The sequence below is a fragment of the Lathyrus oleraceus genome, chromosome 4, assembly GCF_024323335.1.
Source record: "Lathyrus oleraceus cultivar Zhongwan6 chromosome 4, CAAS_Psat_ZW6_1.0, whole genome shotgun sequence".
Lineage (NCBI taxonomy): Eukaryota > Viridiplantae > Streptophyta > Magnoliopsida > Fabales > Fabaceae > Lathyrus > Lathyrus oleraceus.
In genome coordinates this window covers 121,575,464-121,588,535 of record NC_066582.1, presented here as the reverse complement: position 1 = coordinate 121,588,535, position 13,072 = coordinate 121,575,464, and positions in this window count along the sequence as shown.

The following is a 13,072-nucleotide window of genomic DNA, read 5'->3' as shown; positions in this document are numbered from 1 at the left end:
TTGAGGGCTTGTGTTTTGGAAAAGGGAGGTGCTTGGGATTGTTATTTACCTTTGATTGAGTTTACCTACAACAATAGTTTTCATTCGAGCATTGGTATGGCACCGTTTGAAGCTTTGTATGGTAGGAGATGTCAGACACCTTTATGTTGGTATGAGTCCGGTGAGAGTGTTGTGGTTGGACCGGAGATTGTTCAACAAACTACGGAAAAGATTAAGATGATTTAGGAGAAGATGAGGATTGCTCAGAGTCGTCAGAAGAGTTATCACGACAAGAGGAGGAAGTCACTTGAGTTTTAAGAGGGAGATCATGTGTTTCTTCGTGTTACTCCGATAACTGGGGTTGGTCGAGCTTTGAAGTCGAAGAAGTTGACACCTCGATTTATTGGTCCTTATCAGATTTTGGAGAGGATAGGGGAGGTAGCCTATCGTATCGCTTTACCGCCGTCACTTGCGAATTTGCATGAGGTTTTTCATGTGTCTCAGTTGAGGAGGTACATTCCTGATCCGTCGCATGTTGTCCAAGTAGATGATGTACAGGTGAGAGATAACCTGACTGTTGAAACATCACCTATGAGGATCGAGGATCGAGAGTTGAAGCAGTTGTGGGGTAAAGAGATTGCTTTGGTAAAGGTAGCTTGGGGAGGACCAGCAGGTGGCAATGTAACTTGGGAACTTGAGAGTCAGATGAAGGAGCCTTATCCAGAGTTATTCGCTTGAGGTATGTTTTCGAGGACGAAAACTCTTTTAGTGGGGGAGAGTTGTAACACCCCGATAAAATATGATAATTATTTAAATTAAGTTAATAGTATATTTATTAATTTAATTAAATAATTGGATTATTATTGGAATTATTATTATTATTGGAATAATAAGTTGGAATATATATAAAGAGTTCCATTTGGTAAAAAAGGTTTTTCACGTGAAAACCAGAGAAGCGACAGAAAGTGAGAAAAGGGCAAAGAGGAAGAGCAAGAGAACGAGGGTTGAAGAAGGGGAAAAGCTTGAAGCTAAAGGATTGCCGGATTAACTCAGGTAAGGGGGGTTTATCGTCGTTTAATGGGTATTATGGGTTAACATGTAATGGGTAGTGATAAGCCATTGATTTGACCCTAATTGGGATGTTGAATGCTGAAAAATTGAGATGAATAAGTTATGTTAAAGCTGTAATTGAATATGTAATTGGATGAGTCTTGATTTTCCGAAAGTGTAGCTTTTTACGGAATTGGAATCGGAGGTCCGGAAGTCCTCCAACGGCGGAAAATGCGGAGAATTCTGCATTCTGCTTCGTGTTAGCGCAGGAACAACTTTCTGTCTTGCGTTAACCGGTTAACCCAGGGTGTTAACCGGTTAACACTGTTATGAATTGTGAAATATTGCTGTCTGTCTTGCGTTAACCGGTTAACCCAGGGTGTTAACCGGTTAACACTGTTGTGAATTGCCAGGAAGCGTGTTCTGTGTTGCGTTAACCGGTTAACCCAGGGCGTTAACCGGTTAACACTGTGTGAAAAGTGAAAAATTTATATTTAAATGTGGTGTGCATGTTTGATGTTTGGCCTATATTGGCGTATGATATAATAGGGATCATTTCCCGTTGTTTTGAGCGGTAGGGGTATTAGTAGAGCGTGCTAATACTGTGATTGATTATGTGGCATGATATGATTATGTGATAAATATGTGGATGATGTATGATTGTATGCATAATGCTGTGGATGTATCTATTATGTATGCAATTGTGAATGGACTGTTTATGGCTTAGAGTGTGAGCATATGTCCATTGTGGATGATTGTTGATGTTTGCATGACTAAGTGATTTAGCTTGCATATTGTGGCCTTTATGGTGGTAGCTAATTCCCATGGTGAGGAATTAGTGAGTGAGTTATTGTGGATTGTTGTTGATGTTTGCATGCTAGGTGATTAGCGTGCATAGCATAGCCCTTGGGGTGGTAGCTAATTCCCATGGTGAGGAATTAGTGAGTGAGTCATTAGGTCTCAAATGAGTGGGACTAGTGAGCTTGGTAGCCGTATCTGGATTTGATCGGTGAGGTTGAACTATGTGTTCACGAATAGTCGGTACCGCATGCATGGAGTCTCATTGCATAATGTATGTATTGTGTATAATATGAATGGATGTGTTCCAATATTATACGTGTGTTTTGATGTTTATGTTGAGCATGAGTATAAGTATGAGTTGATGTTGCCGTTACTGAATGTGTGATATGATTAGGGTGATGAGATGTGTTCATTTACTTAGCATTACATGATATTTTATAATGCTTATTATATCGATTGAGGAACTCACCCTTACAACTATGTTTCAGGTAACGTGCAGTGATTGAGTAGAAGCTAGTCCTTGGAGTCTAGTGTAGTTCCTTAGTGGGTCATGCTCTGGTAGATGTAACATCGGGACGGGATGTTTTGCCTTGTTTTCGTTTTGGTTGTTGAATAACCTTACATGTAATGTGTTACATGGTTCGAATGTTGTTAGATTTTTATCCGCTGTGAATTATGCAAATGTTTATTTTGATGAATAAATGAGCATGACGAGTTAATTTGGAACATGGTGTGAAGTGTCAAGTGTGACACCCTTAAATTGCATATATACTCTGATTTATGTTTGGTTGTTTTAATTATTTATTGGGGTATTTTAGAAGGGTGTTACAAAAACCCACAAAAATGGGTACGGATATGGGCTCAGGTAATTACCCACAAAAATAAGCGGCTATGGGTACGTGTATGAGCACTTTGGTACCCACCCCACCACATACCTGCACACTATATATTTAGGTATTTTTATTTTTATTATATACTTTAATTTATATTATTATATAAAATGTATGTCTATCAATTATAAAATGTATATCAATGTTAAACCGTTACGTATTTAATATAAGCGTTTGTTTATTTCAACAATAAATTATTTGAAAACTTTTTAATATTTTTAAAAACTTAAAATTATATTTTATGATTGATCTATTTATTTTTAATAGGAATGCGGTTTACGGGTACAAGTGCTAATTTTGGCACCCAAACGGGTATGGGCTCGGGCACGATGATTTTTTCAAATCGTGGGCATGGGGATGGGTACTATAGTACCCTGCCCAAACCCTACCCATTGCCATCCCTAATAAAGAAGTCACTCATAATGAAGCTTCAGATGAAGATTCTGATAATGATGAAATGACTTTCATTTTAAAAAGATTTAAGTATCTTGCTAACAAGAACATGAGGTTCTCTGGAAAAAGACTGGGTTAAGAGGGAAAAGCTCTAGAGACAACAAGGATGGTTAGAAAGGTTACTTCAATTGTCAAAAGGCTGATAATTTCATAGTTGATTATCCTGATCTTCAAAAGGACAAAACCAAAAAGGAACACTTCTAGAAGAACGACTTCAGAAGTAAGTTCAATAAGAGTCTCATGGCAATATGGAATGAAATGGATGATAAAGAAGAAGCTGAAAAAAGTAAAAAGGAAGCCAATCTAACTTTGGTGGCTTCAACCTTCTCAGACTCAGAATCAGAAGTTGGTTTTGACTCAGACTTGGAAGATACTGAAGATGTATTCTCTGAACTCTCTAAATCTTATTTAATTACCTTATGTTAACACTTTATGGATAAATGTCACCAGAAAGCCATACATATGAATATTATAAAGAAGCAATATGGTCATATAAGAGATGAACTAAATTTCTCAAAAGACAAGATTGAAAAACTTGAAAGAGATCAAATTGCTTTAATAAAAGATATGTATGACAAACCTCTTAATAAATATGCATTAACTCTTCAAGAGTTAATCATATCTTTCTTTAACATAACTAAACTTGCATTCATGATCTATGGTATAACTAGAAGTAAAAGAGAAGGTCTTCGTTATCATCAAATACCTTATAATCCAAGGACTAGAATCTTGATGAACCCGTCAGATCCATCTTCTTCAAGCTCTGCTAAAAATAGGTTGAACTCTCACTTTAGTTAGCAAAGAGTTCAAACCAAACAAAACCTATAACTACAGAATCAGAGGTTTTGAAGAAATCAGAACCTGAGATCCCAAGATTAAAGGTACTGAAGAAGTCACAACCAATGTCTCTAAAGTCAAAGGTTCTTAAAGAATCAGAACCTAAAACATCAAAGTCAAAGGTTATGATGAAGCTAGAACCTAAGACATCAGGCTATAGAGTTCTGAAAGGTCTAAAACCTAAGACTATGAATCATTTAAGACAACAAACTTCAAAATCTAAAGTCTTGAATGATCCAAAGCCTCATTACAAATCTAAGGCTCAAAATTAAAGAAGGCTTATCAGAACTAACACTAAATGACCCATACAAGTATGAATATCAAAGAATGAAATTATTTGTGTTGTAGATCTGCTGAAGAACAAAGCAACAATCTTAGTTTCAAGATAGTGTCTGCTTACGACTTATAATAAGAAAAAGACATATATTCCAAATCCTAAATCTAACGGAGATGGATTATGAGGAGGATACTTGGCTCCTTCATGTTAATATATACACGGTGGAAAAAAAAATACTCCATCCGTCCTAAAATAAGTGTCATATTTGACACTTTCACACATATTAAAAAAAAGTGATAAATGAGAGAGAGAGAGAGAGAGAGAGAACTACGCCAAAACAGGTTTTTGGCAGCGCCCCTTAGACAGCGCTTTTCTCCAAAAGCGCTGCTACACGTTAAAAAAAAATAAAAATAAGGAAACTGAATACGTAGATGGCTTAAAGCGCTGCTAAATGGATGGTCTTAGACAGCGCTTTTTAAAAGCGCTGCTAAATGGCCTACCTTAGACAGCGCTTTTGAGAAGGTCCACCTTATACAGCGCTTCTCCCAAAAGCGCTGTCTAAGGCCTTAAAATTATTTAAATTAATCACAACAAAAGCGCTGTCTAAGGCCTACCTTATACAGCGCTTTTTAGAAGGTCACCTTAGACAGCGCTTTTGGGAGAAGCGCTGTATAAGGCCTTAAAATTATTTAAATTAATCACAACAAAAGCGCTGTATAAGGCCTACCTTATACAGCGCTTTTGACAAGGTCACCTTATACAGCGCTTCTCCCAAAAGCGCTGTCTAAGGCCTTTTAAATTTTTAAAAAAAGCGCTGTATAAGGCCTACCTTATACGGCGCTTTTAGAAGCGCTGCTATTGACCCCTCCTGTGCCAGCGCTTTCCTTCAAAGCGCTGTCTAAGGCCATTTTAATTTGTGAGCTTAGCCAGCGCTTTTCATAAAAGCGCTGTCTAAGGCCTTATTTACCAAATTTTTTTTTAGTAAATTATAATATATGAATTCATTCAGTACGTTAAGACCCATTTTGTTTCCCTCGCTCCCACAACCTTCTTCTCACTGCGTTCATACTCGTTGCGTTCATCATCACTGCTTCTCCCAAAACCTCCATTCTTGATTCCTGCGTTCATCACTCACTTCGTTCATCACCGTTTACATTTTTGTAAGTGCATTTTCTGTTCGTTTCATCTTTCTTTATTTAGGGCAGTTTATTAGTGATAAAGGTTTGCTTCTGGGTTGATTCTTTTGTGGTTCATGTGTTAGGGCAGTTGATTCTCTTGTGTTAGGGCAGTTGATTCTTTTGTGTGTTAGGGCAGTTGATTCTTTTGTGGTATGTTAACAAATGTATATATTTTTGATATTAATCACCATGTCAAAGGGAGATGGTTTTGTGTTTGCTTCCATTAGGTTTCTATTATACTGATGATGAATTGTAGCAAGTGTTAAATGTGATTGTTAGCATTGGCGTGTAAGTTGGATAGGATTAGATAGAACTGTTAAAGGGAGATGGTGTTAGTGTTAATGAAATAGTTAATTAGTGTGGTTAGTGTTAGAATGAAAAACTGAAATGCAAGTTTAGAAAATGCAGGTCAGCTGTTAGACAGTTAAAGAAAGGCTAGCTTGTTAGAATGGGAATGATGTGAGTCAAAGTTAATTGAATGGAACTGCATTGACTTGGCTTGTGATTTTACCTTGTTGAATTGTTTTTTTTCTGATGCCATGAAACTGAACTGATTAAACTTGAATTATGTTGGACTGCTGAACTATATTGCACATTTGAACTACACTTGTTATTTGCTTGAATGTGTTGGACTGGTTTGGAAAATATTTTGCTAAGTTGGATTGGTATTAAATTGGTTTTTGACTTTGACACTTACTTGATTTGTATTCATATTTGCTTAATATTGTGTTTATGTTTTTCTTTATTACAGATGGCTAGTAACGAGGATCACCCACATGGTGATGAGACCGTTGGTGGTGCGGAAAGGGAAATTAAACGTGGAATAACGGTTATGAAGAAAGTTATTCGAGATAGAGATCGAGGCGTTTTAATAAAAGTGCATTGGAACGAAGGTGGACAACTAATTGAGCCTAACGGTTCAACATTGACAAGTTTTATTGGTGCATTGGTAAGGAATGAAGTTCCAATTACTTGTGATAATTGGAGAAATAAACAATTGAACGAAGCTAAAGACAAAATATGGAGTGAGATAAAGGTACCATATGTGATGTTATTTGTTTTTAATGACGATTATGTCTTTAAATTAATTGTACTAACGCAATGTGTGTATGTTTTTCGTAGAGGTGTTTCGACATCGAAGAAAACAGAAGAGATCATTGTCTCAAATTGGCCGGAAAGTTACTAAGAGGGTTTAGAACCTTTTTATCAACCACCTTTCTTAGGGATACGGAAGGTACTTTTGTTGATGCAGAGCTTCCATCTAAATATGCAAGTTTGATTTCACCTAAAGAATGGGAAACGTTTAAATCCAAACGAAAAACCCAAGAATTTAAGAGTGTAAGTGAAACAAACCGGCAAAGAGCATCAAGTCCGGCGTATCCCTATAGAAAAGGGCGTGTTGGATATGGACGCTTAGAGCAGTCTATAGTAAGTATCTATAAATTGCATTGATATACTTGTTATATTTGATCATATTTTGTCATGAGTTATATTTGATCATATTATGCTTAATGTGTAGTTAACAAAGGAGAATAGTTCTGAAACATCTCTTCCGGCACATGTTTTGTGGAAGGAAGCCCGTGTCGGTAAGGATGGAAAGATTAAAGAAGACGTTCAACAAATATTTGAGAAATGTGTAAGTATAGCATTATTTAAGACAATAACACTTTGACTTTGACACTTTTGAATCGTCCAATTTCGAACACTTTGACTTTGACACTTACTTAAGACAATAACATTACTATTGTGTGTATGTTCATATGATTTTCAGGAGACTCTATCTCAATCTATAGTTCCATATGAAGACACTGATTGCAGGAGCATACTGAGTCGAGCATTAGATGTTCCCGAGTATTCTGGTCGGGTGAGGGGCAAGGGATTTGGGATCACTCAAAAATCCTTGAATATTAAAAAACAAAAGACTCCTAGCAATAAAGAACTGCAGCAAACTTTGGAAGCATTAAAAGCTGAAGTTCTTGAATTAAGAAAGGAAAGAGAAAGAGATCGAGCAGCGGGTTTTAAAGATACTAGTGACAAAGATAGTATCAATTGTAATTTTCAACCGACTATTCCAGAGGTAATTATATATCTTATTATGAAATTAAATTAGCTTAATTTATTTAATTGTCATATATACACATTAAAAATGTCATATTTATTATTGGTTTTAGGGCATTTCACCTTGTCACCTCTACTTAGCGAGACCGACTTATCGGATGGTTGGCAAGGGAAAGTTCATAACAATTTGGGTGAATTACTTCACACTAAACCGCTCCCTACTGGATCTTTGAAAGTCTCGGTTGATATTGCTTTGGAGAAGGATGCGTTATTACCACATCCTGACGATGTTTCGGATGCAACTTTATTGGGAGATGCCATAGGTTCATTTGTTGCATGGCCGACAGACCTCATTATCGTAGGATATGAGGTATGCTTAAAACCATTATGAACCTTTAGGTATTCAAATTTTTTACGCGCATTTTACGTACACATTTTTTACATGTTAATGTTAATTAGACTCCCACAAAATCCAAAGCAAAAGATAAGGGGATTGCGCGGGAAATCGAGTCAGTTGCATCGCAAAAAGAGGTACATCACAATTATATGCTATTTAGATTCCTGTTAATTCGTCATCTTACACTTCACCTTACTAATTATATGATATTTAGATTCCTGTTGCTAAGAAGACTGAAATTTCCAAGAGGACCGGGGCTAAAAAGAAAAATCCTTCCAAGTATAGAGCGTGCCTCCATACATATTTAGAAACGACAGATATTTCGGATGGATGTGTTCGTTTAATACCTATGGATGGAGCTATTTTTGGTTTTGAGTATGCCGAGCCATTGGGTAAAGAGGATTTTGATCAAATTTTGTATCATACGCAATTAAGCGTTGGTGTTATCAACACATACATGAGGTATATCCGATCTACTTTGTTTAAATTCTTGAACAAGTTATTTACTCGTTTCATATGAATAGTCTAAATGTTAATGATGTTTTTATATAAGGTATTTATATGACAAATTGATGGGTCCGCGTGGGTTGGAGCAAAGATTCTCATTCTTAAATCCCATGAAAACGAACTTAACCGAAATGATAAGAAAACCAGATGAAGTCAGGACGTATGTAGTCGAGCGCTTTATGGCCGACACAGATAGAGAAAAGTTGTTCTTTTTACCGTTTAATACCGGCGACGGGTTAGTTCTTCAATCTAAATTCATCTGTTATAATTTTTCATATTTTGACGTCGTGTAGAAAGTTTCCATCTAACATTTGTTTTATTACAGTGGACATTGGTTGTTGGTCGCGATAAATCCTTTTAAAGAAATTGTGTATTATTTGGATTCTTTACACAATGATTGGACAACATACCCTGCTATGAAGACGATAGTTGACACGTAAGTGCAAATAACCCAATATTCGTGTGTATACTTATTTATTTATGTGAATTGTTCTAAATATTCGTTTATATTTCATTATAGCATTATACAAACTGTTCGAGCACAAAGAAAAATTCAAGTACCAAAGAGAAAAGCCAATAACATTACATGGAATAGAGTGGAGGTATATTAATTATCACAATTTTGATTATATTAGTGATGCCACATGATAAAACTTAGGATATTTATCCATATTGTTTTTCCATGTGTAGTGTCCTCGACAGCGTAATAAAATAGATTGTGGATATTACACGTTGAGGTTTATGAAAGAAACTCTTCTTATGGATCGAAGAGATATTCCATCTGATGTATGGATTTCTAACTTATGAGTTATTTTCATATTTAACACATATTTCTCATAATTAAATAGATTTAACTAAATCATACTATGTTATATTATTATGTAGTACTTTGATGAATATAGATGTGCTTATTACTCAAAAGATCAGTTGGATGAAATTAAAGAGGAATTGTGTCAATTCATTATCGAGCTACAGGTTTTGTGAGGTATTGAACTCTTACTTTAATTTTGAATGTGATCTGAATAACTTTGAGTGAATTCCATTTGCTTACTACAATCTTTATTTGGTGTTGTTTCAGGTTATATAGCATATTTAGAAGATAGAACTAGAATGTGTTGAAATACATTTTGATTAGCATTTTTGGAGGTTATTAGAAATGTGTAGATTTTTTGTAAAGGCAAACATTTTCAAGTATATATATAAATACTCAAAAAACTGCTGAAATTAGAAGTATATTGTGTTGAACTATAATGTGTTTATAATGCATATAGATTTTCAAGTATATGTGCATATTCAGAAGATAGAACTACAATGTGTTGAACTATAAGGTGCATATAGATTGGATTCAAGCTCCAATTTATGAAAATCTGCTGAAATTTGCAATTTACAGGTGCTAAATAATGTGGTGAAAACGTATAAAAAGATCCTCCAAATTTGGAGTCTTAGACAGCGCTTTTAGGCAAAAAGCGCTGGTAAAGGCATTTTAATTTTGACCTTAGACAGCGCTTTTATCAAAAAAGCGCTGGCATAGGTGGTTAATTCAACAAAATATAGTGTAAAAAAGCGCTGGCATAGGGTGGGCTATACCAGCGCTTTTTCTGTAAAAGCGCTGGTATAGCCCACCCTATGCCAGCGCTTTTTTACACTATATTTTGTTGAATTAACCACCTATGCCAGCGCTTTTTTAATAAAAGCGCTGGCATAGGGGGGGTTTAGACAGCGCTTTTTCAGTAAAAGCGCTGTCTAAACCCCCCCTATGCCAGCGCTTTTTTAGTAAATTAAGCGCTGTCTAAGACCTATACCAGCGCCAGTATAGCCAGCGCTTTTAAGCGCTGTCTAATGTCAAAAAAAGCGCTGTCTAATCCCTTGTTTGGCATAGTGAGAGAGAGAGAGAGAGAGAGAGAGAGAGAGAGAGAGAGAGTAACAATTTACCAAACTATCCTTGTTGGTTATTGATGTATTCAAATTATCATTAATGCAAAGTGAAAGAAATATTTAATGAGTTCCTTTTTAAGTGTCAGTTTTTGACTTTTTACATATATTAAGGAATTTAATCAATATTGTTGCTTTTCAAACAACAATTCTCCCTTTTTCTATAATACCATTAACTATTTATTATATTCATTTATCTTTTTATCTCTCTTTAATAAACAATTAGGGGTAATTTTAATAAAAAAACAATTAATATAACTGGAACTTTGCAAGTGACAATTAAAAATAAACAAAAAATTATAAAAAAATAACACTTAAAAAGAAAAAGAAGGAGTAATAAATTAGAAGTATTAATTAGAGGATACAAATTTGAAGATCAAGACTAAAATTGCATCGGAAAACTAAAAACAAAACTTATTTTGAGACAATTTTTTTTTTACAAATGGCACTTGTTTGAGACGGAGGGAGTAATGTTTTAGAAAATTTTATTTTTATTTGCTACTAAAGTTTTTAACATTCTAACAAAAAAAACTAACTATTTATAAAATTAATCTGTTCTAGCATGTCCCAAGATCAGTTGGGAAATGTTGTTTTACCCCTAATGTAAAACATATCATATTGAGAAATGAGGTTGATCTCTCAAACTGCAAGACATGCGAGGTAGTTCATGCTAAAAGAGATCTACAACGGAACGAGTTCAAGAAATGATGCAATATGGAAAAAAGGACACTGTTTTTTTTCAAGTCACCAATCCACCACACTTTATTAATGTTCAGATATTTACACATGTTAAGAAGTAACTATTTCATTGTATATCATTTTAGGTGTTCTATTTGTACTTTTCCATATCAACTTCAATCCTATGTACTACCTTTAATCATTTGTACTTGCATTTTTAAGTGTTACATGAATTTTTGATTTTCTCATCCATTTTACTATCTACCGTGTCTACACACCAGCCAAGCATATTGTATTAGGAAGTCATGAATATTTGGCTTTAATATATGGTTCTTTAACTTGGCAACGTTCATCTGTTTGAGAATTTTCCTTTTCATTTTAAGTTTTTTTAAATTTATCCTCCAAAGCTTATGCTTATGCAGTTCTATTTATGTCCTCATTCTTGCTAAACTTCGCTTTATGTCTTCAATCTGTAAATCAGAAGCATCACATGCGCTGCACCAAAATCACAAATAAATTACTAACATAATAAAACAACTCAGATTTTGAAACAAACCTTTCTTTCTATTTTCTAGAAAATGAACAGTTACCGCACCCGCACCGTGAGGATGATGATAATTCGAGACTCTTCATTTTCTCTTCCTTATTCTTTCTAAATACACTAAATATGACTAAACAACCCTAACCATACTAAATATATATATATATATATATATATATATATATATATATATATATATATATATATATATATATATATATATATATATATATATATATATATATATATATATATATATATATATATATTATATATATATATATATATATATATATATAAATTTATTTTATTTTTTATTAGAGTGGACCAAAATTTCATTATGGACTACAAACCATAAGACCACTATGATTTAAGAATTATTTTTTATCATTAATTAATATTATATTTGATTCATGCTTTTTTAATTTATTTTTTAATCACTCTAATTCTATTTTACTTTTACATAATATTCTTTTTCTTACCATCATTACTCATTTATTTGATCTTCTTTAAACAATAAATTTTATTTTCATTTTAATTAAACAAAGCGCATTGAGATAAAATTTGGTTCAAAATTGATATTAATTCAACAAACAATAAACAAATCATGTATACAAAATTTTCATCCATAAAAATTTCTATTATCATGTTAATTGTCACTTATTTGCAGAGTTAAACCAATTATTAATAGATTTTCACTTCATCTTTCATTAACCAATATTTTAGTAGTTTAAACGAAAATCATTAAGGTAATTTTTTTTAATTCTAGCAGATCAATTACATAAAAATCATTTGTTTAAGCACTTAATTAATATCACATTTTTCTGAATATTGGGAGCGACATAACTAAACTATTTAACTTTTGCGTTATTTTGGTTAAAAAATAAGGGATTGAACAACACAACTCTAGTTGTCTTGCGTTTGATTTAAAAACTGTTCACGAGACATGACAAAAATCAAGATAAGGGATTTGACAAAAACTATTTTTTTTTGGGTATAAACTGGATATCTTCTACGCGCAACTACATAAACTAACTCTCAAGCCTGGTAGGACCATAATAGGTGGTAAAACTCTCACTAAATCTTGAAACAACTTTTTGTCTTTAGATTATCTTGTTAACATATTAGCTACATGTCCAACTAGAGTTGGTGACACATAAAGTGGAAACGAGTATCCAGGAAAGCGTTTAGAAAGATTGTGGTGCAAAGATAAGACTCTCATCCTTTAGGAGAAGGATTCAATAAAGAAGGAGTGGAAGGGATTATGTCCATTTATTTTTCTGAGATTCTAGATAGAGTGAAAGCTGAAGTGATCTTCAATATTTTTGGCTCGTTTGATAAGGTGAGGAAAGTTGTTATCCCTCATAAGAGAAACAAATTTGGCAAACACTCCGGCTTTGCTAGATTTATTGAAATGAAGGATATTAGGTTGCTTGCTATCAAATTGGATAATATCTTTATCGATAATGTAAAGATTCATGCCAACATCCCAAG